Raw genomic sequence first — 25,610 nt, forward strand, 5'->3', positions numbered from 1 at the left:
AAATTTTACTCAGTTTAGCTAAATATACGTTCAGTACCTTGGAAGAGTATCATTGTGAGCTGGAGGAGGGCATGACTGACATTTTGGTCTAGCAACTGTCAGAATGGAGGAAAGAAAAAAAAAAAAAAGTTGTTCCAAAAGAGAGAGATACTTTTTTCTTCCTTCAACTTGTGGAAAAGTTGATAGGTAAAGACAGAGTCTTTGGTTGGAGCAAATTCTGTCTTCGATTCTTTGCAGCTAGTTATTGCTTCCAAGTTGCAGTGCTAGAGAAAGAAGGCAGAAGCTCCTCAGCCAGGGCAGTGGCAGTAGAGTATGACAGTTGTCACTCCAGGAGTTCCTGTCTCTGAGCCACTCAGTTACATCAGCTCAGTTGTGTGAAGCTGTGTGCTTGGCGTGGGATCTGGGGAGTGAATAGAGAATCTTGATAGAACGATGGAAGGAAATGCTGTGTTGCTTGTTTTGTGTAAGCAGGATTGGCCCCCATGCAGAATCATTCAGCGCCTCTAAAGAGACAGAAAGCTGTGACAGGAAACAAGAATAATGTCTGAGAGCAAAGTCCTCAAGCTGGTGGATCATCAAATCACTGTTGGAGGCTCAATGGGATCCTTTGGTAATAGATTACCAAAGATATTGTGAGGATATATGTGACACATGCCAAAATTCTAACAGTTAGTGAGTTTATTTCTACTATGAGATCCCAAACCACATGTCAGGGCAAAAAAGTCAGCTGAGCAGTGTTCAGCAGCCAGTCTTCTTGTAAAATCCTTGGGAGGAGCTAGGCTTCAAACAGACCTCAGTCCTTACAAAGGACAGCAGAGTGGTTTTCAGCACCCCTTCAGAACAGCTAAGTATACAGAGACGTTTCAGCATTTTTCCTTTTTTCTTTGATTGTAATGTGTTGTGTAGCAAACTTTGAAGGTAATGTTGGAAAAACAGAAGGGAAATCCTAACTGCCAGACTTCTGCAGCTGAAAGTATCTTGTGTTCCTCCTATTTTCTTGATCTGCTAGATTTCACATCTTCAGGCATCAGTGACAAATGTATGCTTTCACTCAGAGAGAGTGGAAGAGCCACAATCTCCAACTTTGCACAGGGTTATGTTTTCAAATCAAGGGAGGAGGGAAGTGTGTTTGCCCCACATTCCATTAAAACTTAAACTAGTCAATAAGTTAAACTTGTAGAACGATGATGACCTCTAAGGATTGTCTTCAAACAGCTAGCACATACATGGCTGACAGTTTCTGTGTGATACAAATCATTTTGGAGGAGAATTTTGTAGAAAAGAAAACAAAACTAAACTGAGGATCTGGAAGGAATGTGAACATATTGTGCATCTATTGTGAAGTAAATATATTTGAACTGTGGTTTGTAAACATACTGGAAACTTGGAATAGTCAGATATTAATTATATACATTGCTTCATGAAAGGCAACTGTTTATTCTGCAGGTGCCATTTAGTCTACAAAGGTGAAAAAAAAGTCTATACAGGATCATTGTTCTATTGTTGTATTTCTTTGCATAGGTGATATTTTTATCTGCCTTTCATCTCTCTGTCCAGAACTCTACTTATCATGAGGTCAGTAAAACTATAAAGGTCGCAGAGTGATTGGAAAAAAATAGAACTATGGCTCAGAAAGCTCATGCATGCAGAAATAGCTGTCTTCCATTGCAGTGTTAGAATAACTTTTTAAGGTTCCTTGTTTAGAAACATTGTTTGTTAGTGATGAACTCTTAAGCCTCCCCTTTCCTGGAGAGAAAGCCTTGATTTCTATCTGCACAGAATGGAGAGAAATTGTATTTTCCCTGTTTTCAGTGGGCCCAGACCAAACATCATCTGTCCTGCACTTTAAACAGTGACCATTCTTTTGGCAGTTGTTTGTATGTTTTTAAAGCAGTAGAATAGCAGAGATGACAGAGTTGAAATAGTTTTACTCCTTTTACTGATGCAGCAAAAAGACACAGAGCAAAGAAGGGAGCAATCACAGTATGGGATTAGAGGAAATGGACAGTGAATGCCTGTTCTGCCTGCAAAGCTGGCAAATTCTAGACAAATGAGTTACTGTGGGAGAGGCTGAATCTCAGGATAAAAATAGAAATTTTAGGATGAAAAAATCTTGATGTATCCAGGGAAACCCAATCATATGGTAATGCAAAATCCAAAGTAATGGGAATGGGATAATGAAATTTTATGATATGTGCAGGTAATAATGTGGTTCTCTTTATGACATGTGCAAGTTAATAAGCAAATAATACCCCCAAAACTAAAATTACTAGCTAGATGTTTTTTTCCTACATCTCCATCAACCCCAGTATGTCAACCTATCTTAACAAACTAAATGGCTTTAGAAGACTTGGTAGTAGGTTTTGAAAGAACTGATGGTTGTTACTTAGACCATATTGCTTTAATAATCCAACTGTTAAGTTCTTACTCTATTCTTGTGTCTCCAAATACACTCATGAAGTAGATAATAGTCGATTTCTTTATATCATCAGCTTTCTCTTTAGTGTAATTTGAGGCTGGACCTCTTTACACTTTTTTCCAATGCTCTTTTTACAGCAGAATATTCGGTACGTGCCAGCAGTTTTTGAGTAAAGGAGGGACTATACCAGTTATGCAAACTGCATAAAATAATCCTTTGCTGTTCCAGTTGCTCAGCACCCAACAGGGGTTCTGTTGTTGGTGCATCCCGGTGCAGCTCAGTCATTCCAGCCAGTGTTGTGGGACAGAGGATCAGGGAACCCTGCAGTGAGCTTTGAAGATAAGGATTGTGATAGATGGTAGAGTGTCTTCAGAAGAAGTACTCTTTGGGGTTCCTTGTTTGAATAACTCTTACTGCAGTGTTCTTCATAGTAAACTCACTTCTTGGTTTTCCTACTGTTTTCCTCTTCCCCCTCCACTGCTGTATTCTTCTAAATCCACCTCTAATTGTAGAATGCTTCCCGTTAATAATGGCTGTCATGTATTCCAGGTTCTAAAAGGCCATAAACACAGAAGAATGGGCTGAAGTATCTGAGTTAAAGGGTTGTTCAAGATGCTATCTGTGTGCTGGATACAGTTCATGGGCATGTTAAAAGACATTAGATTTTCCTCTAGAGGTGTTTAGTAGAGCAGCCAGGCAGGAGTTGGTGCTTTGATCTTGCTGTTTTGCTCTGCTGTGTGTGCTGTGGAGGCACCTAGCTGTCTTCTGACCTCTGGGACTTGAACTCTAATTTCTGTTGATGAGTGGTGTTCATTTCTCTACATTCTTCATGCAGTTTTGGTTGTTGGTTTTTTTGTTTGCTTGATGTGGTGTGGGGACTTTTTTTTGTTTGGCTTGAGTTTTTGTAAAATAATTTAATCCTTTATTATTTTGTGCTTGTTTTTATGTGATGTTGAAATATCCCAGATACTGGGACCTCAAAGCCATCATTCAAATGAACAAATAAGACATTTATGGCAGGCTCCTTCACGTTGGAAGAACTAAACATTGAGAAAGGATTCCTATATAAGTTTAATTTCTCTAAGAAGTAGCTTTTTACTTGTAAACTTTCATTTATAGTATGTGGAACACAACTTTTAGCTCTTTATTTATATAAATGGAAAAAATTTTGTATCTTGTAAAAAAAAAATCTGACTTACAGAAAGAAAAACTGGACCACCACCACGTGTTCTTCAATCATGAAACTGTCATGATTCAGGAAAGCACTTAGGTCTATGCTTATTTTTGAGACATGTTTAGCTTCTTTTTGGGATTGAAGATGAGTTGTTTGAGTGCATTCCTGAACCAGAACCTTAGCACTAATCCTTCAGTCACTGCAAAGAATAAATGAGGGGCAAAGACAAAGGGCCAAATTAAAATCAACAAGATTCTATTCAGACGGGCTCTGCTTCAGCAAGCACATATCTAATTATAAGCACAGAAGTAGGCTCACTGACGTCAAAGTTAATTAAACTGCTTAAATTTAGGCACATGCTTAAATTCTTTGCTGAATCAGTATTTTTGAGCCAACGAATAATAGGACAGCATTGCTGGTCCAAATCATGATTTTTGTGGATGGGAAGGAGTTTAAACTCCCCTTTTCCTCCATCAGTTCTTATGAGATCTGCCTGCTGGCATTTTATTTGAGTCCCAGTGCTAAAGACTTGTGTCAATATGTTAAAGTTTCTTAGAGTGTTTGCTAACAATACCTCAAACATGACAGTTGGATCTCTGGTATTTTCTGTACTGCATCCTTCATGCAGTATACTGTGCAGGATGGTAGGACTATGCCCAGCACAGTAATCTTTTCAGCTTTGTTTTTCCTGATGCCACTTGTATGAAATGAATCCCTTTGTCCAGTCTCTGAAAGACAAATTAGTAACTCATTTTCATAACAAAACCAGAAATGGAGGAAGCATGTAGACAAAAATGTTACATGAAGAGTGCCTGTCATACAGAAGCAGCTTTGATTCCTTTGGCTTCATGTGTTATTTTAATTTATGATGTCATCAATAAATAACCTGTTATTTGTTTGCCTTGAATCATTAAGGGCCTAATAAGAATTTTCCCTTGTAGGAATATGAAGGACAATATGATATTTCTTAGACAGAAACACACATGGGAATTTCAGACACGTTTTGTAAATGAGCTCAGGCTGGTTGTGATCTTTTACCTATGCTCCCTGCCTAAGTAACACAGTAGAGTTGCCCTGATGTACTAGCAAGGGATTAATCAAGAAGGTGCCCTGCAAAAGATCATATTTCTTGCACTTGGTAAAACTCACGCCATGGGGAGTTTGCAGACTTAGAGTCTGCAAAGAAAGCTAATAAAGTTATCAACAGGAATAAGTTCAAAAAAGAAAAGCAGGTAAGAGAGCTAAATAAATCTAGACTTGTGTTTTAAAAGGTATTCTACATTTTTTTCCATGTATACATTATCTACTAATCACTATTATCTGGTAATTGCATGAGTCTAAAGCTTAAATTTAATCATGTTCATTTAGACAACTGAAAATGACATGTATTCATGTATCCATTTGTGTATTGATATCTTTGTGGTTAAAAAAAAAAAAAAAAGAAAAAATTTGGAAACTATCCAGGTAGCCTTGATGGAGAATAAGTGACTTTTTAGTCAATATTTGTCTGTATTATGTAATTTATTTCATGTCAGTTAGCAGCTATATTCGCAATCTAAAGTAGCATGGCCCAACAGGTGGCCTAAGTCAAAGCTTAAGTTTTGCTTGGTGAGGTAAAGTAAGGAGAGGGGGAGCAGCTGTTTGAGCAGTGAAAGAGAGACTGTTCTTAATGACAAAGCTGGGCTACTGTCAATGACAAAGCATCATCTTTTCCCTGTTGGGTACCTCCCACATTATCCTTCTCTTTGTCCAGCAGCTCATCATCCTGCCACAACTCAAGAGTATAACCTCTTCAGCTACTACAGCTGCTGAAGTTGTGAGCATGGAGTTAGAGGAAGGAAGCAACCCATCAGGCAAGCTTGTCTTTATTGTAGGATATCATCTCAGGCAGCAAAGTAGAAGGAAAGATCAAGCCTGAATGATAGATTTTTTTGAACTGCCTTTTATGTAGAGTACTCCTTGACTGCATCCCATGTGTATCCCTAGGATGAAGATTTAATTAATTTAAACCAGGATATTCCTTTACCAATTTTCTTAGGTTTTTTTTCCCACATCTCTGTATTTTGCATACCAAGCAGGATTAAAGTGTCAAACTGTATCTGAAACACTGACCATGATAACAGAAGGATCAAAGTGGGGACACAGTCATTTTATACACAGAAGTTGTCTAAATGGATAACAGGTTACACTAGAACATGTAATAAAATCACCTAAGTGGGCAGATTTTGTTATGATTAGATCGTTTTACTGGAAGTCTTGAGTTACAACTGGAGCTTCACTAAAGATTTGTCTCTCCCTTCTTCACAGCCATCCATCTGGATTTCCATTTTCAGTTACCTTAGGTGCTTCAGAGGGATACCCGGTGGCTGTTACAGGCATCATGCAATCTCTTGTTTACATGAGGGCTTTGAAATCTTTGTTTGGAAGTATCTCAAGTATCAATGTTTGAGATTGTGTAAAAACAATAATTTGGAAAGAGAAAACAGTCATTTGCTAGCCACTAGAGAGAGTTCTTTGAGGAGCATTTCCCCTGCTTCATTCCGTATATTGTCTTTCTTTCCCTGGGGCGGCTGTTAGGGGACAGTTAAGAGCAAGTGGTACAATCTGTCTTTCATGCTCACACTGCAGAGAGCAAGAGCATGAGGCATTCTGTGGACTTTAGGAAACAATGCAAATCTCCTGTCATAAGTGGCAAACAACTGTCCAAAGTGCACATACATGCAGGGTGTGTGCAGTCTGAAGTCTTACCACTATCAGTAGATAACTTTCTCATTCAAAAGGCTAATCGCACGTTCTTGTTTGAGGAGCTGAAGTGGGGTATCTCCAGAAAGCATTGCTTTCTGACCTTTAAAGCTGTTACCTCCAGGGCAGAGTGAAGCGGGATATGTGCCTCACTATTGACTGTGACATTTCTGTCCTAAAAATAGATCACTACAATCCCTTTCTGGTTCAGACCGGCACCTTCTATGGGTGTATGATACTCACTCAGATCTCAATTTTTACAGGTTTTTAGTAGCTGGATATGCCAGATGGAATGCTAAAGCCTCCAAACTGGGAAAACGGGGTGAAAAAAGAGGAAGCAAAGAACTTCACTGTGTTTTCATTTGCTGTAGTACAGAAAATGTTTCCTGTGAAAACCTACGGCGTAATCTGAGTCTGCTGAGATCAAAGATGATTAATCCACTTAGTGGATCCTTCAGCAATGGAAAGTGGCTGCACAAATCTGTGTAAACCAGGGGATCCTTTCTATCTCCTTGATTTTCAAAGTTAAGGTCTTACAAGCATATGGGTGTATTCTGAAGCATAATAAGATCTTTGCATGTCTTTTACACTCTAGGTGAGCTGTTGATTATATTTTTACTTTTGTGCATGCTTTGTCTTGTATGCAGAAATCAAGCATTTTTATGAATACATCCGATTTCCTGCTAATTTTGATGACTCCTCTAAAAGGCACTACATTTGAATTTACAGTGGACTGGTTGAAAAATAGTAAGGAAAATAAAAAATTACATAGTGCATTTATTTTCCAACCAACACTGTCAGTCATGTCAAGGTCATGCAAACAAATGTACCAATCCTGTTTAGCCAAATTCATGCTGACCTTCATGTAGTTGAGTTGCTCATTTGATATCAGTTTTAAATGATAACATATGGGAGTTACTGATCATGGATATACTGAGAATTAATCTTTACAACAGAAAAAACTCTTTCAGTGGGACATTCAGCTTGGGCAAGCTGACATGGTTAGATGGAGTTCAAGTTCCCTCTTACTACATCTGTTTGGCTACCTACATATTATTTGAATCACAGACTAAATCAGTTAAGGTCTAGGTAAGTCTTTTAGTGTTTTCAAGAAGACCACATTAGCTTTTGATGTTGGGGAAGACTTATTTCCCTTCAGTGCCCTGGGGAAGGACTGTGACACCATTTCAACTGCGGCACAAAGAGCTGTGTCGGATCCACTTTGGACTGGTAAGACAACACAGTGGAAGCAGAAACTGTAACAATAAAGTTCCTTGGGGAAGATGCAAATGGTATAGGGGAATAGTCATTCCTATAGCTCAAGTAGGTAAACACAAGTGCTTGTGTTATCCACCAGTCACCTGCACGGAGGACACTTTTAGCTGAAGATCTGTTCAAGTTATTGTGGGACCAAACTTTTGTGTTTGCTTGTCATCTGGAAGAGCTGTCTACTTTTCTTTTGGGGGTGGGGAGAAGGGACAAGAAACGACTGTGTTATAGAGAAGATAGGCTCATCCCTTCAAACCCACCTACTGCTTCTTCCCTACTGATCTTTTAGTATTACAAGGAAGTCATTGTAACTCTGTAACTTTTAAGATGAAGAAACGCATTCTTCACATTAATAAGCAATTTCCTCCAACAAATAGCAATGAAAACTTCTGGGTTCTCCCATTGGAAAGAACGATACTAATTGTTTTGCCATAATAAAGTAGCTAACAGGAGAGCCTTCCCCACATCCCCCTTTTTTTCAGGTCAGTGTGGCACATTCCAATTTTTGTTTGCTTCAAAGCACAGGAGGAATCCCTCTTGGAGGGGGAGGGTTGTTTTATCATGCTCAAGCGTACAAGCAGTAAGCCTTTTGCTTTCTTCATATACCCCAGTTTCAGAGTAGTTGGGAGGATTCTGGATTTCCCCCCACATGCTCAAAAAATGCAGCATTCTTTGTTTTTCCATTATAAATGAACTGAAAGCCGTAATCTTTGTACTGAGCAGACGTGATTAAAATAGTGTGGAACAGATGGTTTAAAAGCTGCCAAAAATTGAATCTTTTGGTATTTTGTTTCTTGAAACAACTACATTAGTTCCTGAGTCAGATTTGAGTGGGCCCTCATAACTCATATGAGATGAGAGAGCATGCCTGTTTCTCTGTCTTTGGCTGCTCATTAATAGCAATTAATTAATTTAACTTTTTTTAATAGAATAATATATGCTATAAACTGAGGTAATACATCATTTTCATGCAGGACAAAAGTGGAAGTTTTCCATGGAGATTTAACAATATTTTTTTTCTTGGAAATTTTGCTACTTCTGTTAGGGTTTGTTCCATGGAGGGGAAGACCATGTTCCGGTTCTAGTACTTGTGGAATAAAGACACTGAAGTACTTTGAAGTGGTATGTGTTTTTGATGCTCAGGGTGTGCAGGTTTAGTGATCTTTACACACTGATTTGTGCACGGAAATTTCCAGACAATCTTGTGGTCCAGAAAACTCTCATTAAGACTGTCAGGTGTGCTTTCCCTGCTGTTCCAGAGGAACAGACCATTGAAGGCTTAAGACCAGGGGAACTAAAAACACTACAGAGTCTTATATGTGTTGTAAAATGCATCTTCCTCTTTTGGGCTGCTTTTCTTTTTTTTTTTTTTTCCTGTAAAGCCAGCCTGTAGCTTAAATCAAAGGAAGATTTTTACTGTCGAGCCAAAGCACGTCAGCTGTATGAGTGAATGCGAGATGGTAGAACACACCATATTGCCCTTTTCTAGGTCTTTCACTTCTGCCATGGAGCTGGAGCTGCCCTGGCAGTTTTATAAGTTGAAAATTATGACAAGTTCCTTTGATATTCCTAAGAACCAGCAGTTTACTAGTGCTACTTACAATGATTTTTACATAGCAGTTCTCTGCTCTCAGAGAAGTTTGGCATCCCCTTGAGGAAGACTTTTAGAGATTGATTTTGTGGACTTAGAGAAATACTTATTGGTCACATAATTTTTGTGAAGCCTTGGGATTTTCCTCTTGTTGTTTAAACTGTGCATGAGCTGAGCATTTTGTTGTCTTGATCCTAAGTAAATTTAAAGTTTTCCATCAGTAATCTTCCTAGAAAAATAGCATTTATTTTTACATATTTGATAATGCAAAAAATCCTAACTTTCACATTCTAGTTGAGATAGAATGCTACCCTATGTACAGTACAGTAATAAATGATTTTTAAAAAGGAGGGTGGCAAAACCAAGCTGAACTTGTATTTTTATTTAAACACGTTCTTAGATTTGTTGAGGTTTGCAGTTTTAAATTAGAATTTCAGAAATTTAGTAACTCTCTGATTTTTGTAGATGATGCTCTGTTTCACCAAAGCAGTTTTGAAGAATGCAAGTCTTGCTGAATGATTGCTGAAACTGAATCTCATGGCCATTTCCACTCACATTCATGGGAACTGATCTGTTTGGCCAGATCTCTTCTGTGAAGTAAAGAACCTGGCTTCTAAATGATGTAATTAGAAATCAAGAGGCAGCCAGTTGCTCAGGTCTGGGGGGTATCACCAGCAATGCTGTTGCAAGTTGGAGACTTGGATTCTGGAGAGACTGTCCCCTGGCTCTTCTCAGTGACTTTTGCTGTTGTATACACTGCAGGTGTATTTGCTAAACCTGAGTTATTGCCAGTACACCTGAGACCCACTAAAACTGAGTAATGTTTCCCTTTCTAAATATTTACTCTGTTTGTTTTGTTTCCCTAAGGGATTAAAGGCTTGATACTCTGTTGGGGTTTATTCCATGGTTGGGTTGTTTTTTTTTCATTTCCTTCAGGGAATGCAGTATCTCTTGTTGGTCAAACCTTGGTTACTCAGTTAATGGACTTTATATCTCCTAAAGCAGCAATTATTTTCTAAGGCAGAGGCAGGCAGGTGAGAGGAGAGGAAGGAGTTTGAAAGTTCTCTATTGAAACTTCTGGTTTTGTTTATTTTTTAAATTATCCTAAATACGTATACTAGGAAGTGACATAATTGCATAGACTTTTAATTTCCTCAAGGCTCTGTGTGGTCTTCATCCAGCTTCTCCGATGCTGGCTACAGATGTTTAAAATTGCTTCCTCCCAATTAAACATCTGCTCTGAAGTGACGAAGTGGAAGACCACATATACATCTAAAAGGCCAATGTATGCACAAACAGTTTTTGTTAGTAGATATGACAGAAACTTTTCCCTTGCCTCGGCTTTTAATGCACAGGCAGTGAGAAATTGCTCTGTTTATTGAACTCCATGGGGGAGACTTGAGTGCTGATTTTAAGTATGCATTTAAAAATGTAGTGCATCTTCTTTGTAAGTCTTTTAGACGTTTCTTGTTCAAGGATGTCATTTGTTCTACTATATAAAGGGTTGAGCCCCTGGTGGTCTAGGGGTAAAGGCGCCGCGCTATCACCGCGGAGACCCGGGTTCGATTCCCGGTCAGGGCCACTCCCGGGCAGGTGGGGCTCGTTAGCCCTTAAAGGCAACCCACCTACGTCCTAAGGACCTCGCTGCCACCGTCCAAGCTCGCTTGGCCCCGGCAGATGAACCTTAGGATTAAAGGGTGGGCTCAGTTCCGCGCACACTGTGTCTCACCTAAAAAATCCAATGCGCAGGCTGGAAGGTGGAAAGACCTTCCCCGGATCTTCGCTCGCGAAGACTGGCCATTATAAAGGGTTATTTGCTGCCCACTTGGGGTCTTTTTAGATCAAAAGTAGTGATGTGAGCTGATATGATAACTTTACTATTTAGTTAGAGGGAATATGGAGAAAACCCTCTATTTTATTGTCTTATTAAAACTTGGTGCAGTATGGCTGCTGTACCAAATGAGGATTAACATAGCCAGTCTTATCCTTTGATCACTCAATGCCTAGTGGTCTTTGCCTGGAATGGCAGCTGGGTAGATGTATGCAAGAGCAAAAGTGACTGTGAATAAATGGTAATAATGGTACTACATCTGGGTCAGGAATGGAGAAAATAGTAGATTATTTTTTTTTTTATTTGACAGAGGTATAATATTGAATACTGATAACATTAGGTAGAGGTAACAAAAGATTGAAAGAAGTGAGTTTACGAAGTTGTCAGAGAAAAATATTGAGTTTATCACGTGGGAGAAACCAACAAAAAGCAACCAGTAGGAAAAAAAAACTTTGCTGGTGAAAATTCAGCAATTTAAGTTAAAATTACAACATGTATGGGGGCAGTTTGTGTGTGTGTGTTGTTGTGGTGTTAGATAGTAGCATTATGTAGTGTGTGATTTCTTTTGTTACATCTTAGTCTTCAGAGGTGCAAATGGATGTGCTTTGCTGCATCAGTGGTGCTTAGTAGCTATTTTAAGTATTTTTAGTGTGTGGGGAGGAAAGAATTCCAAATAACAGATAAAGGATAATGTTTCAGGGATGCAGCCTACTGATTAAGTATTACATGGCAAATGTAAAGTGAAACATTTTCAAAACATGTAACATTTCTCAAGGCAGAATCTCTAAGCATGAAATTCTCCGAGTTCAAGATGACAAATTTGGCAATGTAGGCATGTGAGCTGAACTGTGACTGGTATACTCATTGTGTATGTTCTGTGGAACAGCTACTGATGGTAACAAGATAACCCAGGCCTTATCACAACTCAAACCATAGCAAAAGACCACTTAACCAAGTGAACAAATTCTGAAATTCAGTTGATGGACTCAGATCCTCGATTATCATGATACGTATTTTTAAAAGGAAGAAATACATCACTCATGACCATCTGAGATGTATAATGTTACCTTTTTAAACAAGTTACTGAAAACCTTAGTTCTTGCCTTAATCTGTTAATTAGATAGCTAAATATACCAAGTTACACCAAGTACTGGCTGTAGTCAAAGTACTCTCTGTCCTAAGAAGACATCATCTGCCACAATCACCAAGGAAGGAGGTGCAGAACTTTTCAAAGTATCTAATCCATGGTTTTCCTGGTGCCCTGATGCAGTGTTGGTTGGTTGTATTGTTGATGTTACTCACTGGTGCTCTCAAAGACCTCAGATGAGATCAAGGCCATTTGTGCCAAGAAACTCCGCATGCAGTCTGAATGTCCTTTCTTTGAATAACTTCATACTGAGATAGACAGGAAAGAGAGCAAAGGAAGGCAAGGGTTGGAGAAGAAGAGGTGGGGGGAACTGAGCTAACCCTGTCAGAGAACTGGGAACGGCTGTCTTGTGTTTCCCAGCTCCCTTCATCACACCATCATTTTTCTGCTAGTGCTATTTTTGAGAGAGAAGATAAAGAATTTATGGAGTTTACAGTCATGAGGCTTCCTCCTGGATTTGACATCATGTTCTTAAAAATTATGAACCTTCTGTGGAAATAGACAGTGGTAACTCAGTTATAAGAGCTTTCAGACTAATTGCAATTTACCACTGTGAGGTCTTGTCTGAAAGCAGTCAGAAACCCAGTTTAACCAAACATCTCAATGTAATGATCATGTTTTTATGAGACTGGTTCAGGGCAATGCAGTCAGTGACAGAAAGGAGCCAGTCTTGCCACAGGGGACTGAAGGTTCTGTACCAGTACCTGACACTGTGCCCCTCAGAGCACAGTGACCTCCTCGCCTCCTGCCTGTGGGAAATACCAACAGCCTTGTCGCTCATTTATTCCCTGCAGTAAGGATAGCAGGCAAGTAGTGCATTTGCTGTTAAGCACTAGTATAATCGATTCCATTAATGTGTTGTATTCCTCCCAAACAAGGCTCAAGTGGCGACACAGTGACTTTTCTTTTGCTCTTCTCTCTTTACTGTCTTTATAAATATAACCAATTGTACTGGGGGTTAGGTACTGCTTTTATTTCATAAGCTGCTAGGCAAAAGTTCCTTCTTCTCTATGTCTCTTATTCTTTTTTCATTTACAAACACAGAATGGCAAGTGTGCCAGGATGCTTGGGAGAATTTCTGTCTAATTTGGAGGAATCCCCAGTATGACTGCCTCCCCAAAGAACATCTCAGTCTTGAAAGCTCTTCCTTCCTCCAGGCTGCTGCCTCCCAAAAGGGAGCAAAAGTGGTGGCTGCTCCCTTTTTATTAAGTTGCTCCTTCTAAGGGCACTCCTTGCTGCTCTGGGAATTAATGCAAGAATTAAAAGTGTGTATGGATTTTCCTTCAGATTTGCAGTCCGTGTTTGAGCTTACTTGCTATCTTGCAGCTGATTGACACAGTCATCTTCAGTCATGTTAACCACAGTACATGTTGCTTTCCCACAGCTTTTTTTCTTACCTTTGCATTCCTCTGCTTGCAGGATGACTACCCTGAAAGAGCATTGTTGCTTAAATATCAGCTCTTTAATCTGATGTAATTATTTAGAGAATGTTTTCGTGTTTTTGACAAAATAAGATATCTCAGTCAATACTTTGTCTGAAAGTAATATAAATATTTTATCAGAATCATGTAAATTATGTTACACATTTTAGTAGGTTTAGGGTTATTACTTGCTTTCCTGTGGCGTTCTGCAGGGATTGATGCCTTTTTTTTTCCTTGCTGAATGCCCGTAAATCATTCTTGCTGTTACATGAGGCAATGTCAAGGTCTTAAGAATTTAGTTTTATTTTTAAAGGTAAAAGTTAACAAATAGTACTGAGTATTTTTGTTATGATGATATTCTAATCCTCCTTGGGTCTCTGGGCAATAGTGTAACTCCAGTGATTAGTCATAAGAATATTAATTACACTGCACCTATACATCTTCAGTCTAGTTAATCTGTCCCTGTAGCACTGGTGATACTTAGGACAAAACAAAATGTTGATTTGATCAATGGTTTGTTTTTCCTTTTTTCTCATCATAAATTGACAGGATTTGCATGCTTATTCCCAGAGTATAGAAACTACTTGCATGGGCTTGCTTCTTTTGCTTTTAAATAACTCCAGATTTAAAGACGTGTAGTTTTTCCCTGATTGTTCTGTTACTTTACTTTGGTAAATGTATTCAGTAGCATAAATTAAGTTAAAACAGAAAAAAACAAACCAAGAATGTGTGTGTATGTGTAGTTCTTTTTCATCCTGAGGCCAATGGAGTGAGTCCAGGTCAACAGGCGTGCAGTGGGTTAGAAGTGTTATCATACATGATATTCCCTGGAAGACAATGAAAACATTGAAACAAGAGTAACCACCTACACCCATCCTTCCTATGTCTTTTCTGTAGAGGAATTACTACCAAAAATGAAATTAATCCTGGTTGCTTTGATGGAGAAACCAAGAAAAAGTCTCTTTTCCCCAAGTGGAAAAATAAAATTGTGCTGTAGACTTGAAAGAGTTTGCTTATAGTGCACCAGGAAATGGTTTGCAGTCAGTGGCATGCGACTAGGAGCACAAAAGTGATATATTGAGAGTTCTCGATAAACTAGATTATCTCTCTCCCATCTGCCCCTTTCCACCAGTGTAAAAAGAAAAAAAAAAAGTGAGCAACTTATTATTTCTTTCCCTTCATCTTTCTCCCCCTTAGCCCTGGACTCATGAGAAGCTTTCCAAGAGCATTAGAAGGCATATAAGTCTACTCAGTTTGCTGAAGTAGCCATTTTTCTCTATTTAATGATGAAGCTGTTGAGGAGTGGTACTGAAGGGTATTCATTAACTTCTTTGTTCTGTTTTTGTAAAGCTGACTTCCATTTCCCCCTTTCTGATTTTGATATAGGAGTTTATGGCAGACCCCTCTCATTCTGATCTGATCGAAGTGAAGAGACTTAGTTCACTAAACTTTGCTCTGTCAGCAGAGATAAGAGCTACCATTAAATCCCAGAAAGATATGGGAGGTGAGAGTGCACATAAGTAGTAGAATATAAACCCTAATTTTGTCAGGGCTATAAATATTAAAATTATAGCCTTCACCCAGAAGAATGTCCTCAAAGAGGTAATGGCGATTCAAAGCTAGAGAAAGGCAATTTGGAGAGGACATCCTATACATGAGAAAATAGAAATGTTTTTGATGAGACCTAAGGCACTGTAGGAGTTCTGTCATTCTTTCTGGAAAGTGCCTACCTCCTGAAGGTTTGTTATTTCTAATCCCTTACCACAGAAATTATCTTTAGGCATAAGGCAGAATCTTTTTTTCCACTGATGTAGATTTCTGCAAGTATGTCTACTATTGCCTCTCCCAAAGTAAAAAGAAATGTAAATTTTGTAACTTTCTTTCTTTTAACTTTGGTAAAAGCAATTTGCTTTGAATCTACTAGCTTCTCTTTGCAGGTATGAAAGTATATTACGTCTCCTATAAGAAAACTTTCAACGTAAGTAATTTTAAAGCCTGCACAGCATTTTCCAGGCAGCAGTCCTCCAGGCCAAAACAAGTGGCCTACAGAGTAACACTAAAGTGTGTCAAGCCTCACTTAAAGAATCTGCCAGCACTTTTTAACTCAAAATGTTGATTATAAAGGTGGAGTAGTCAGTAAATAGTTTGGAGAGTTGACAGTGACTGTTTGGCCAAAAGTTAAAAGCTGTGGTAATGACCTGCGGTTTCTTAGTTCTTGGATGCTCAACTGAAAATACGTTAAAGATGCTTAACTTCTACCAGCAGGAGGTTTAGCATTTTTAGAAAATCAGACCCAATTATGCTTTCTGAAGTTGAAGTATCCAAAATTTTCATTTGAGTGTCTTCTCCAGATTGTAATCTCTCATTTAAGTCAGTCTCACTACACCTGAACTTTCACTTCATTTTATGCAGTTAGAGGAGATACTTCAGTGTGTATTCTCTAAGTACGTTAAGTAATTAAAAGTAATTAAGTGATTAAAAATACAGTTGTCTGGTTAAGCTTCCAAAGAATATGTTCAGCTCTAAGGTTTACTTAACAGTGGATTTAAATATGAAACAGAAGTAAAACCCCATTTACAGCCTGAGGGAACATGCAAAATTTTCCTGGTTTTACTTTGAAAGCCTCATTAAAAATAGCTGACTGTCAAACTTCCCATTCTAAAGCTTCTGCCTTGAACTATTTAATTCTCAACATTTAGTCTTTTGACTGTGGACAATCAGCCCACCAGGGTATTAGTGGACAGAAAGACTAATCTGATGCATATTGATTAAAAACAGGATAGTTCCTGTCACTCACAGTGGAAGGATTCTTGACTTGATCAAGCTGTTTCAAAGCATCTCTTGGGACAAGATTCTACTCTAGTGCCTGTACATCATTAAAGAACAACCTTTGTGAAAGTTCTTCATGTGATGTTGCAGGAGAGAAGTAAGAAATAGAGATAAATCCTGATGGATACTTTCCAGGTTATGGAAATGTGTATTTTCATAGCCATACTATTGCTGCATATTCTATCAGAATGTAAATTATTTAACAGAGGGATATAGTTATTAGAAAGTCTTGAAATGTGAACATTGCAAGGTGTAGACTTGCTGTTAGTCTCAAAGTTGACTAGATTTATGCTAGAAATCCTCTATTAAAATAGGATGTGTTAATATGCATGCCAGAAGCCCTCTTTTAGTGATGCCACATAAACCCTCAATTGTAAATTTAATTTCAATGAGGGCCCAATAAAGGCAATATGAGACATAGCTTCTTGCCAGTATGAACTGTGTCTGTGCTTGGTAGGAGCTGCCAGTACAGCTCTCTTCTATGGTTGTACTGCTAAATATTTTTCAGGTCTTAAAGACTTTCAGCATCCTTTAAAGAAATACATAGAATGCTTTAAACAGAAATATACAGAATTAAGAAGTTAAAAAAAAATATGAGTGTAGTTTTTGGGTAGGAATGTGCCAGATATTTATTGATGATCTCAAATTGCAGGATTCTTTTGTGTGGTGTGGCAATAATATGTTTTGGTAACTTCATGCTCTACTGTTCTCATCTTCTTTAACCCACAAGCTATGATGCTATAAAGTGAATCACAGTTTAAGAAGGATTAAAAGCTCTTCATGAAACCCTCTATATATAGATATATGGTTATCTATAGTGCAAGCCCTTGTATTTTGTTCTTAGCTATTGTACTTTCATGATTTTATTTGAGCAGATGCAATTATGCTATCTATATAATAAGGAAGGTGCAGTGAAGGGTTAAAAATCTAAGGTCCTATTAATGTAGAGAAGTGCTGACACAAGTTCTTCAGTCTTTTTCCTGACAGAACACCCATCTTTAATTTGCTCCTCTCTTTCTCCATATAACATTGTACATCTGTCCTTGAAAACAGCTCTTGCAGCATGAGCAGAGCCACTGGAGTCAATTTAGCAAAGGTTGCTGTCTGTGTCCTAGCAATGCAGGCAGACAGCCTGGAGCTATGACTTATAATCAGCTGAACAGGTATATGAATAATTACTGAAGATAGAAACCTGTGTTAATTGCTGGTTTTAATCTTGTTCTCATAAATCGTAACAGAATCACCCCACCTCCACTCAGTAACAACATGTCAGAATGAGTATTTTTTCTCAGATTGCAAGTAATCTAGTAGATTTGGGAACTTTTTTAGTTGTAAGAAGATCTTTGCTAATATTTAAGCATACCGATACTCTCTGATAGTCCTTTATATCCACTTTAAAGCTTTGAGGCCTTGAAGTATTTGGAGTTGACTGAGACAAGAGTTTGCCAGTTTCTGAAAGCAAAAACTGATGTTAAGCTGTTGTTTCTTTTGAAATGATTATCTACCAAAAGGTTTCTTTAATAAATCTGAGCAAAACCACTTTCCTTTCAGATAATTTCCTTTTTTCTGCAATCACTGTATGTTTGATTATCAAAACAGACAAAACTATAAAGAATCCCTTTAGTTCTATCCTGTTGTTGCTAATGCAGTGATCTTGCACAATGAGTGGGAAAAATTAAGGGATGCTCTTAGAAATTGGTTAGAGTATGGAGGGGAAGAATGACAGTGACTGCATTTGGTCTTCATCAGGAGCATTTTGCCTTATTAGGCTACTTTGCAAGACTAAACTGTAATTTATCTCACAGTCTGCTAAAAATAACTCTGTATGGCTTTCTGGCAGATTGATATAAAAAGTGTATGATGATGGTACATGGGTTTGTTTAAATACAAAGCTAGAAGCATGAGCTGGCCTCCAAAAGATAAATGTCTTTGTATTCCAGAATGGAAGCTTTCCAAGACAGTGATGCACAGCCACCAATTTGTAACTTTTCTTTTAATTTGTAACGTTGGACTTTTATCTGTTTGATTATTTATATAACCCCTCATATGTTTGATAGGGTATCATTAAACATCTCTATGCACTTTCAGTGGTTTTCTACACTCCACAATTGACTTGGAGACGGCAACATTCAGTGCTGTTTCCATAGATTTACTTTTTTTAATTAAAAAAAATACACTGCATCTCAACTTTCTCATTTGCATGTTCTCATAGCTCACTCACAACACAGAAAAAGGGCTCTGTCGTGAACTTTCCTATGTATAGAATGTTTACCCTGGGTAATGAAGGACACGTATTCTCTTTAAATCTTTTCATGTTTCATTTATGTCCTACTCAGGATGTTTGTATCACATATTCCTTCTCACAGCGGATACCTTCCATATTTTAGCGGGTTGATTTTAAAAGGTAATATAAAAAGGATATAAGCAAATAGCCTAGATTTACTCTCAAACCCATTTTTAGATTAGGGGCAGCTCACTAAAACAGGACCAAGAGGGGTCTCCATGGAGAGGGGAGGACAACTCAAACTGAGCCAGAAAAACAGAGCAGCCTTGCTTGCAGCACCTGCTCACAGCATCACTTTGATGGGGTTGGAATAAGCATCAACTGGATATGAAGGCATGTCTAACCTAGAAGGAAAATATAAAGAGAAATAGTTACTGGGATTGACTATTTTCATGGAGGGCTTATTCTTCTGAGATCTTAATAAGGAATATTCATACAATTTATATTTCTGGAAAATATTGCGAACAGTCAAAACAGCTCAGACTGGATTTACAATGCCAAGAACAGTCCCGAAGCCCTAACAAGGCTTCTGCTTTCCAAGCTTCAGTTTCATTTACTCTTTTGCATCATATTAGCCCTACACAGCCTCACAAGCTGCTGTTCTGATAGTTTTCCATCTTCTTTCAGTGAGACCTGATTAGGTTGCCATCTTCAGAGCTGCCTGCTTATCCCCTTAAACAGTTAATCAGGGAGAGAGAAAGCTTAGCTGTAATTAACCAACAGCTTGCCAGAGGTGGGGCTTCAGCTACAAATGGCTTTATGCTCAATGAAACCAAATATTTTTACTGAGAATATATTCTTAAGCATCTCAAAAAGCAGCAAAATACGTTTTATTAAACTGCATACTAAAACTTCCTTAGAAAGAGAGGTAGTAGTCCTCACTGCATTTGAAAGTCTGCTTCATGTGTAACAAAGTTTTTAGTCCTTTACAGAGTATATGAATGCTGAAAGATTGGTTTGAAATCTAAAGAGCAGTTCACCAAAGTAGTAGAAGGCTAAAAATGTCTAAACTACATGAGGAGAATTGGGCAGTTTGCAAGATGTGGTACAAAAATATTTAATCAAAAGTTAGTGAAAAATATGTATGTTTTAGAAAGCCACTTGATCATGCTGAAAGACTGTATATAGTATGGAAAGGTCTTCAGTAATTTTTATCTTTCTGATTTGCCAGAAGAGGTGTCATGAACTCTAGCCCAGGTGACAAAAGAGGCAACTGAAAGTGCCATTTGTGCCATGATCCAGATTACCAAGGAGTTTGAACAGAAGTGTCTAAAAGCTGGAAAAACAATAAAGCTCCCATGTCATGAAAAGCAGTTTTTAAAACATTCATTAGTATTTGTAGCAAACCAGATATAGTCAAATAAGGGCAGAGCATCACAGGTGGACTATGTTGCATCTGTCTTTAGAATTGCTGATGGACAAATCTACCAGGGTGTCGGGGTGTGAGGGGGCAGCTGCAGTAGCTCTGCTGCAGGTGAAATAGTGCTGGAAATATTTCAGTTCTGTAAAGCCTCTCTTCTGACTGTCATCCTACATCTGTGGATTTGATTTTTCCTTAGTGTACTTTGTTCTTTATTTCTGCATGCTTTGGTTACTTCTGCTTACCAGTTTCCTGTAAAAGTATAGCTCTGAAGAGAACCAAAGATACAAACATAGCAAATGTGGCTTCACTGTCTATTTCTGGGTGGGTTTTTTCCCCTCCATATTTCATTGTAATTTTATAGATCATCTTGTTTTTCTGTACGTGGTAAAGACATCAAATCAAAAAAACGAATGAAGGAAATAGATATTGGAAAATTGCAACATGTATCTTATTAGATGGCTTTAAGATAATCTCCTTTTCCAAATATTGTGGCAATTGACAGAGGTGTTTTTCACTGCAGTGCCCAAAGGTCTGTCTTGAGCCTCTGCACAGGCTTGAAGGAACAATTTTTTGTAATAGGGTAACAAGAACATGAGCATTTCCATGGTCTTGAAGGTTAAATAGGGTATAAGTCTCTTTCAGAAGGTTCTGAGTGTTTTGGTCCAATTGCTGTGTGCATTCAAAACAGCGTTTGGTGTTTCCAGATGTGTAGTTCAGATCAGAGGGTCCATCGGAACATTTAGGCATAAGCAAACAGTCGTTATGGGCAGCAGGAGAAAAGGAAATGCAGTGTTGTTACATTTTGTAACATTTGACCCTTTTTTAATAAAGCCTGACACAGAAGGGGACCAAAGGGTATGTACTTTAGTCATAGAATTCTTTGCAATGTAAGTAATCTTTGACTTAAACGAGATAGGACTAAACCACATGAAAGGGTCTTTTTTTACTTGGCTTTTAAATACTGGGTTTTCCTTTCACACCTCTTTCTGGATGGAGTTGATTTGATTCTGGAAAAATGGGTTATGCATGAAACAGAGTCAAAGGATTTTAATTTTTATTTTTCCAAGTATGTGGTTGGTTTCTGACGGGGATGCAGCCCTTGGATTTATAACAGCTTCAACTGACTCAACCTACTGTGAAACACTAGGAAAAATCGACAAGGCCACTGATCCATGTATTCCGTGTATTTCAACTATGTAATTGTAAGCCTTCTAAAGAGTTTTTGGAATCCTTTGAATCAATAGTAAAATACATACATATCCAGGGAACTAATTCTTGGGCAAACAACCTGCTCTAAACAAATGTTGTAAGGAACTACCCTGCTGTGTTCAGCAGTGCAGTAAAACTCCAATGAATAAAAATTGGTCCCCAAGATAAACCTTTAAATCTTTGGCCATAGAAAATTTGCATTGCTAAAGGATTATATCATGACTCAGCGGGCAATAGCAGGTATTACAGCTACTTGAAGAGAACTTTCTTACCCATTTATATTTTCTTTGTCTAAACAACTTGTCTGCTCTTTTCTCTGCACAACTCTCATAATGAAATTACAGTAGAACATGGTGATGTATCCCCTTGTACAGTCTACTTGATACTGAAGCATCCTGATGGGTGATTTGATCTCCACTCTTCTTCAGCCTCTCCTTCTTTTCATGTTGGTGGTCTGCATCTTTATTATGGGTGTTGATCTATTTGGTTCATTTTTTGCAATATCACCAAAGAGGGGCAAGGCAGGAGAGAAGCAGTAATTACACCCAAAGGCTATCTCACTTGAACTGGTTGAAGATAAGCATCGTGCCGTTTATGTTGAGCAATCAAAGGCACCTGAACATATGAATCTCTTCACATCATTATCTGTTCACCATAAAAAATTGCTGTTCCATGGGGGTGCAGGTCTGTTGCATCATCAGTACTTAAGGACAGATTTCTGACTTTTTAAAAATACACTCCAGAAAGAAGTGTCTTGGCATGGAGAGCAAAGAGCAGTACCGTAAGAATGTGGTTTGTTTCTGTGCCAAGTGGTGACTGACAGGATTGAGATTCGAGAAGTTTCTCACCAGTAATATTGTTTTGCATTGACAGTGTATGTTAAACAAACGTTACCTCCTGTTTTGAGGTAAACAGGACTTCTCCGAAATTCTTTCAGTTTTTCTCCTTACTCATCCAGAGGTGGTCCGAATAAGTGTCTCCTTTTTCCTCCCTGTAAAACTCAATGATGTCCCACACTGTCTCCCCTCCCCTGTGGGCTGTGTCCCCCAGTGGCCCCGTGGGAGTGTGGCCACTCAGGATGAGAGTGGCCAGGCACGCCACCAGACAGGGGGATCCCTGGGGCCTCAACAGAGCCACACAAAGCACAGCCAAAGAGTCTGCTCTCCCACCCCTGCACATAAAAGATACCTCCCAGTACACCCCTGCTTTTCCCAGTAGTACATGTCTTCAGCGAGTCTTGTTAATAGTTATCACTGCCTGAGATAACCTTCCTTGTGATGTAATTTGACATACTGCTGTCAGAGGGGCTTAAACATAGTAATCTTTAAAAATGATTGGGAATTTGCCCTAGAGAAAAAACTGTTATGATTAATTTCTACAAATGATAAACCACTCCTTCTTCAAAATACTGCATGCTATGAAGTGTGATTTAATCCATTTAACTACAGAGCCTCATGCTTCTGACAACTGTGACTCAAATGTCATCACAGAAAGTGATATTTCAAGTGGCAGGGTGGGATTAGAAACCTGCTGAAGATTTGTCAAAGGAGAAGTAAGTACATAATTTTTAGATAAGTGATTTGTCTACTCTAAACCACTTCCTCTGAAAAGACAGGCAGCTTAAAAGAGAAACTTACACTGTTACACTGGAAAGAGCAATTTAATTGCAGAGAGGTACTACTTATGATGATAGTTAGAAAAACATAGGATACTGGGGTATTTGTTTTCTATACAGAAACAATAAAATTACTTTGTACCCCTCAGAAAAATAACTTCATTGAGGCTTGTATGAGGAAGGAGCCAGTCTCAATATCTGGACCTCACGACTGCCTGATATGTTTTTGTTACTGCTTTGTGTTTTTTGGTTTTTTTTTTAGTTTATGATCAGTGTGAAAATTCTGTAAATGAAAGTAAAACCTGAAACAAGCACAGAAATGTTCATTCTGTGTCTATCTAGAGTTCATGTAGCATTATAATCAATTATAAATTTCATTCACATCCACCAAGTCTGAACTCAGTGCAGTCACATTAATAGGGAATTTGGTCCTTATTTTGGATTATCGACATACTTATAATTGCTTTGACAGTCCCCTAAAACCTGTGTTTGCTATTATCTATTCTGCCAGGCTAGCTGTGTAACTTACAACTCCATGAAGTTTCTGTCCACTCTGAAAGGCAATGAAAAAATTGTATGAGGTTCTGTACTTTTCTTTCGTGTGACTGCATCTCAAATATGATCAACTGCAGTGGAAACTAAATTTTGTGTAGGAGTTTGTTCCAGTAGCCCCGTGGGTCCACCTGGGTCTATGAGGACCTAGCTGAAGGCTCACCTGTGCTGTATGGAATGTCTGCTACAGACCCTGGCCCAGCGCTGAGTCCTGGACCATTTGAAGCAGCCATGTTGTTAAGAAGTGCTCCTTCAGTCACGCTTGTGCAGCTCTGAGATTGCACCAAATATTGTGGAGGGTTTGATTTGCAGTTCTGCTTGGTCTGTTGGCTGTGGAGAGAAAGCAATAACCCTGTCTGACAGGCTGACCTTGAGATCCTCCACCAGGAGTGGAAGTTAGGCGAAAGCACACATACCTCTTACCTGTTTGTAGTGGATCCCCTGGGGGAAAAAAAAAAAAACCGAACATGAAATCTGACAATGCTTTTTCGTGGAATCATTTTTCAGAGAAGAGCTGCTCTTTGATATCTGTGATAGTTTGCTGCTCCGATCTGTCATGTTGCCGACTCTCTCTGCTAAGGTGATTGTGAAGCACAGTGAAGCGACTGTAAGCATGGCAAGGGAAGCTGAGGCCATATTTTCACTGAAGGGAATTTTGCTGGAGAGCCATTATTTTCTCAAGTCGTCCCTTTCTGTTGTTTGTGTTTTGTTTGGTTTTCGCTAGAACCTGCCGGCTGGCTTCCCTGCGAGCGGGTTGGGTGCGCCTTTAAGAGGTGGAGGTGCCTTTGTGCAGGTTGTTCGGGGAAGGAAGTGGCTCTGCACCGCGGAGGCTGGCAGGAAAAGGCTGGTGCTCGCCTGGCCACAACTTAAACTGCCAGTTTTCCCTCTGAGAGGGAGCAAAGAATTGTCACATTAGCTTCCTGATTTTTTTTTTGGTGGTTTGTTTTTTTGTGTTTGGTGTTTTTTGTTTTTTTTTTTTTCCCCTTTGGCACTGTCAGCTGAAAAGCTGACCGCTACAGGCCGCGTTGTGGCACAGCTGGACATGTGAAACTTGTTTAAAACTCTTCCATGGGCAGCGCTGACCTGGCAGTGGCGTGGGAACGGGTGATGCGCTGGGATCAGTGGGCGGCCGGCAGAGGTGAAGACCTGAACTCCTAAACACACCCCGAGCAGACGGCCCGAGCGGGGCTGTCCCGCGGGTGACAGCTGGTCCAGCTGGCAGCCGCCGCCCTCCTGCCTCAGTTTCCCCCGGGCGGGGAGGGACGCGCTGTGGCCCCGCCGGGCGGGAGCGCTGCGCCTGCCGCTGGGCACCCTCGGCACCGCCATGGGCACCGCCATGGGCACCGCCGCCCCTCCGGGCCCGGCCCGGCCCGCAGGTACCTCCTGCCCCGGGCTGGGCGGCGGCCGGTCCGGAAGGAAACTCCCGGACCGCGGGGGCCGCCCGCCCCGGGCGCTGCTCCGCCGCCGAGGCTGCCCTGGACGCTAATTAGCATGACTAGTTTGATGGATTTAGTCAACAGCATTCAGCAAACAGGGTAGGGGGGAAACAAGGGTATAAGATTTCCCAAATATCAAGACTTTTCAGCCCCGGCGCCCTTAATGGTTTGTTACGCGGGCTCGAACAAGTGTTGCTTCCAATTAATTGATCGAGGGGATTTATTTTAGTATTTTGGCTGGGTGCCAGAGACAGAGGCTTTGTCCTAGCGTTTTAAGCACCACCCCTCCTTGCAAGTTTGAAATGTGAGCTGCCTGGGTGGTTTTTTTTTTTCCTCCTCTCTCTTTCTCTCTCTTCCTTCTGGCAAAGTGGCTGTGGCTGCTGTGTGTGTGTGTGTGCGTGTGCGTGCACGAGTATGAGAGAAGGAGGGAGAGGTGTAATGGGAAAGCAAGACATGGATCACTAGAGACAGAAAAGAGAACCATCAATATCAATAACATGCAGCTGAGGTGAGATTTTTCTGAGTGTTTGATTTTCTTAAACCCCTTTCAGAAGATTTAAAGCAGCCTTCTGCCATGCTGTATGCTGAAGACGTACTTCTGAGCAATGTCATAGGGATGCTTACATGTCTATCGCCGTTTTAGGTCTGTTCGCGTACGTGTGAAGTTTTAAAGCTTAACCTGATTCTCTTTATTGTCTCTAGAGGGTTGTAGCTTGAGCACAAATAGC

At 39.5% G+C, this 25,610-nt stretch overlaps 1 protein-coding gene across 7 annotated transcripts in view; it reads left to right on the forward strand.

Annotated features, from left to right (window-relative positions):
• The window catches only part of ZMIZ1 (zinc finger MIZ-type containing 1), a 344,245-nt gene that overhangs the window by 226,416 nt on the left and 92,219 nt on the right, over window positions 1-25,610 (forward strand). The window contains exon 1 of one of the 7 annotated variants that reach the window (XM_050335726.1): window positions 25,245-25,390. The exons of the other annotated variants lie outside the window; for them this stretch is intronic. The gene's annotated coding sequence lies outside the window, so the exon portion shown is untranslated. Of the gene's footprint in view, window positions 1-25,244; window positions 25,391-25,610 lie in introns of those variants that run through there. 7 annotated transcript variants of the gene reach the window in all.

Source organism: Myiozetetes cayanensis, unplaced genomic scaffold (genome assembly GCF_022539395.1).
Source record: "Myiozetetes cayanensis isolate MyiCay16 unplaced genomic scaffold, myiCay2020 scf10, whole genome shotgun sequence".
In the NCBI taxonomy this organism is placed as follows: domain Eukaryota; kingdom Metazoa; phylum Chordata; class Aves; order Passeriformes; family Tyrannidae; genus Myiozetetes; species Myiozetetes cayanensis.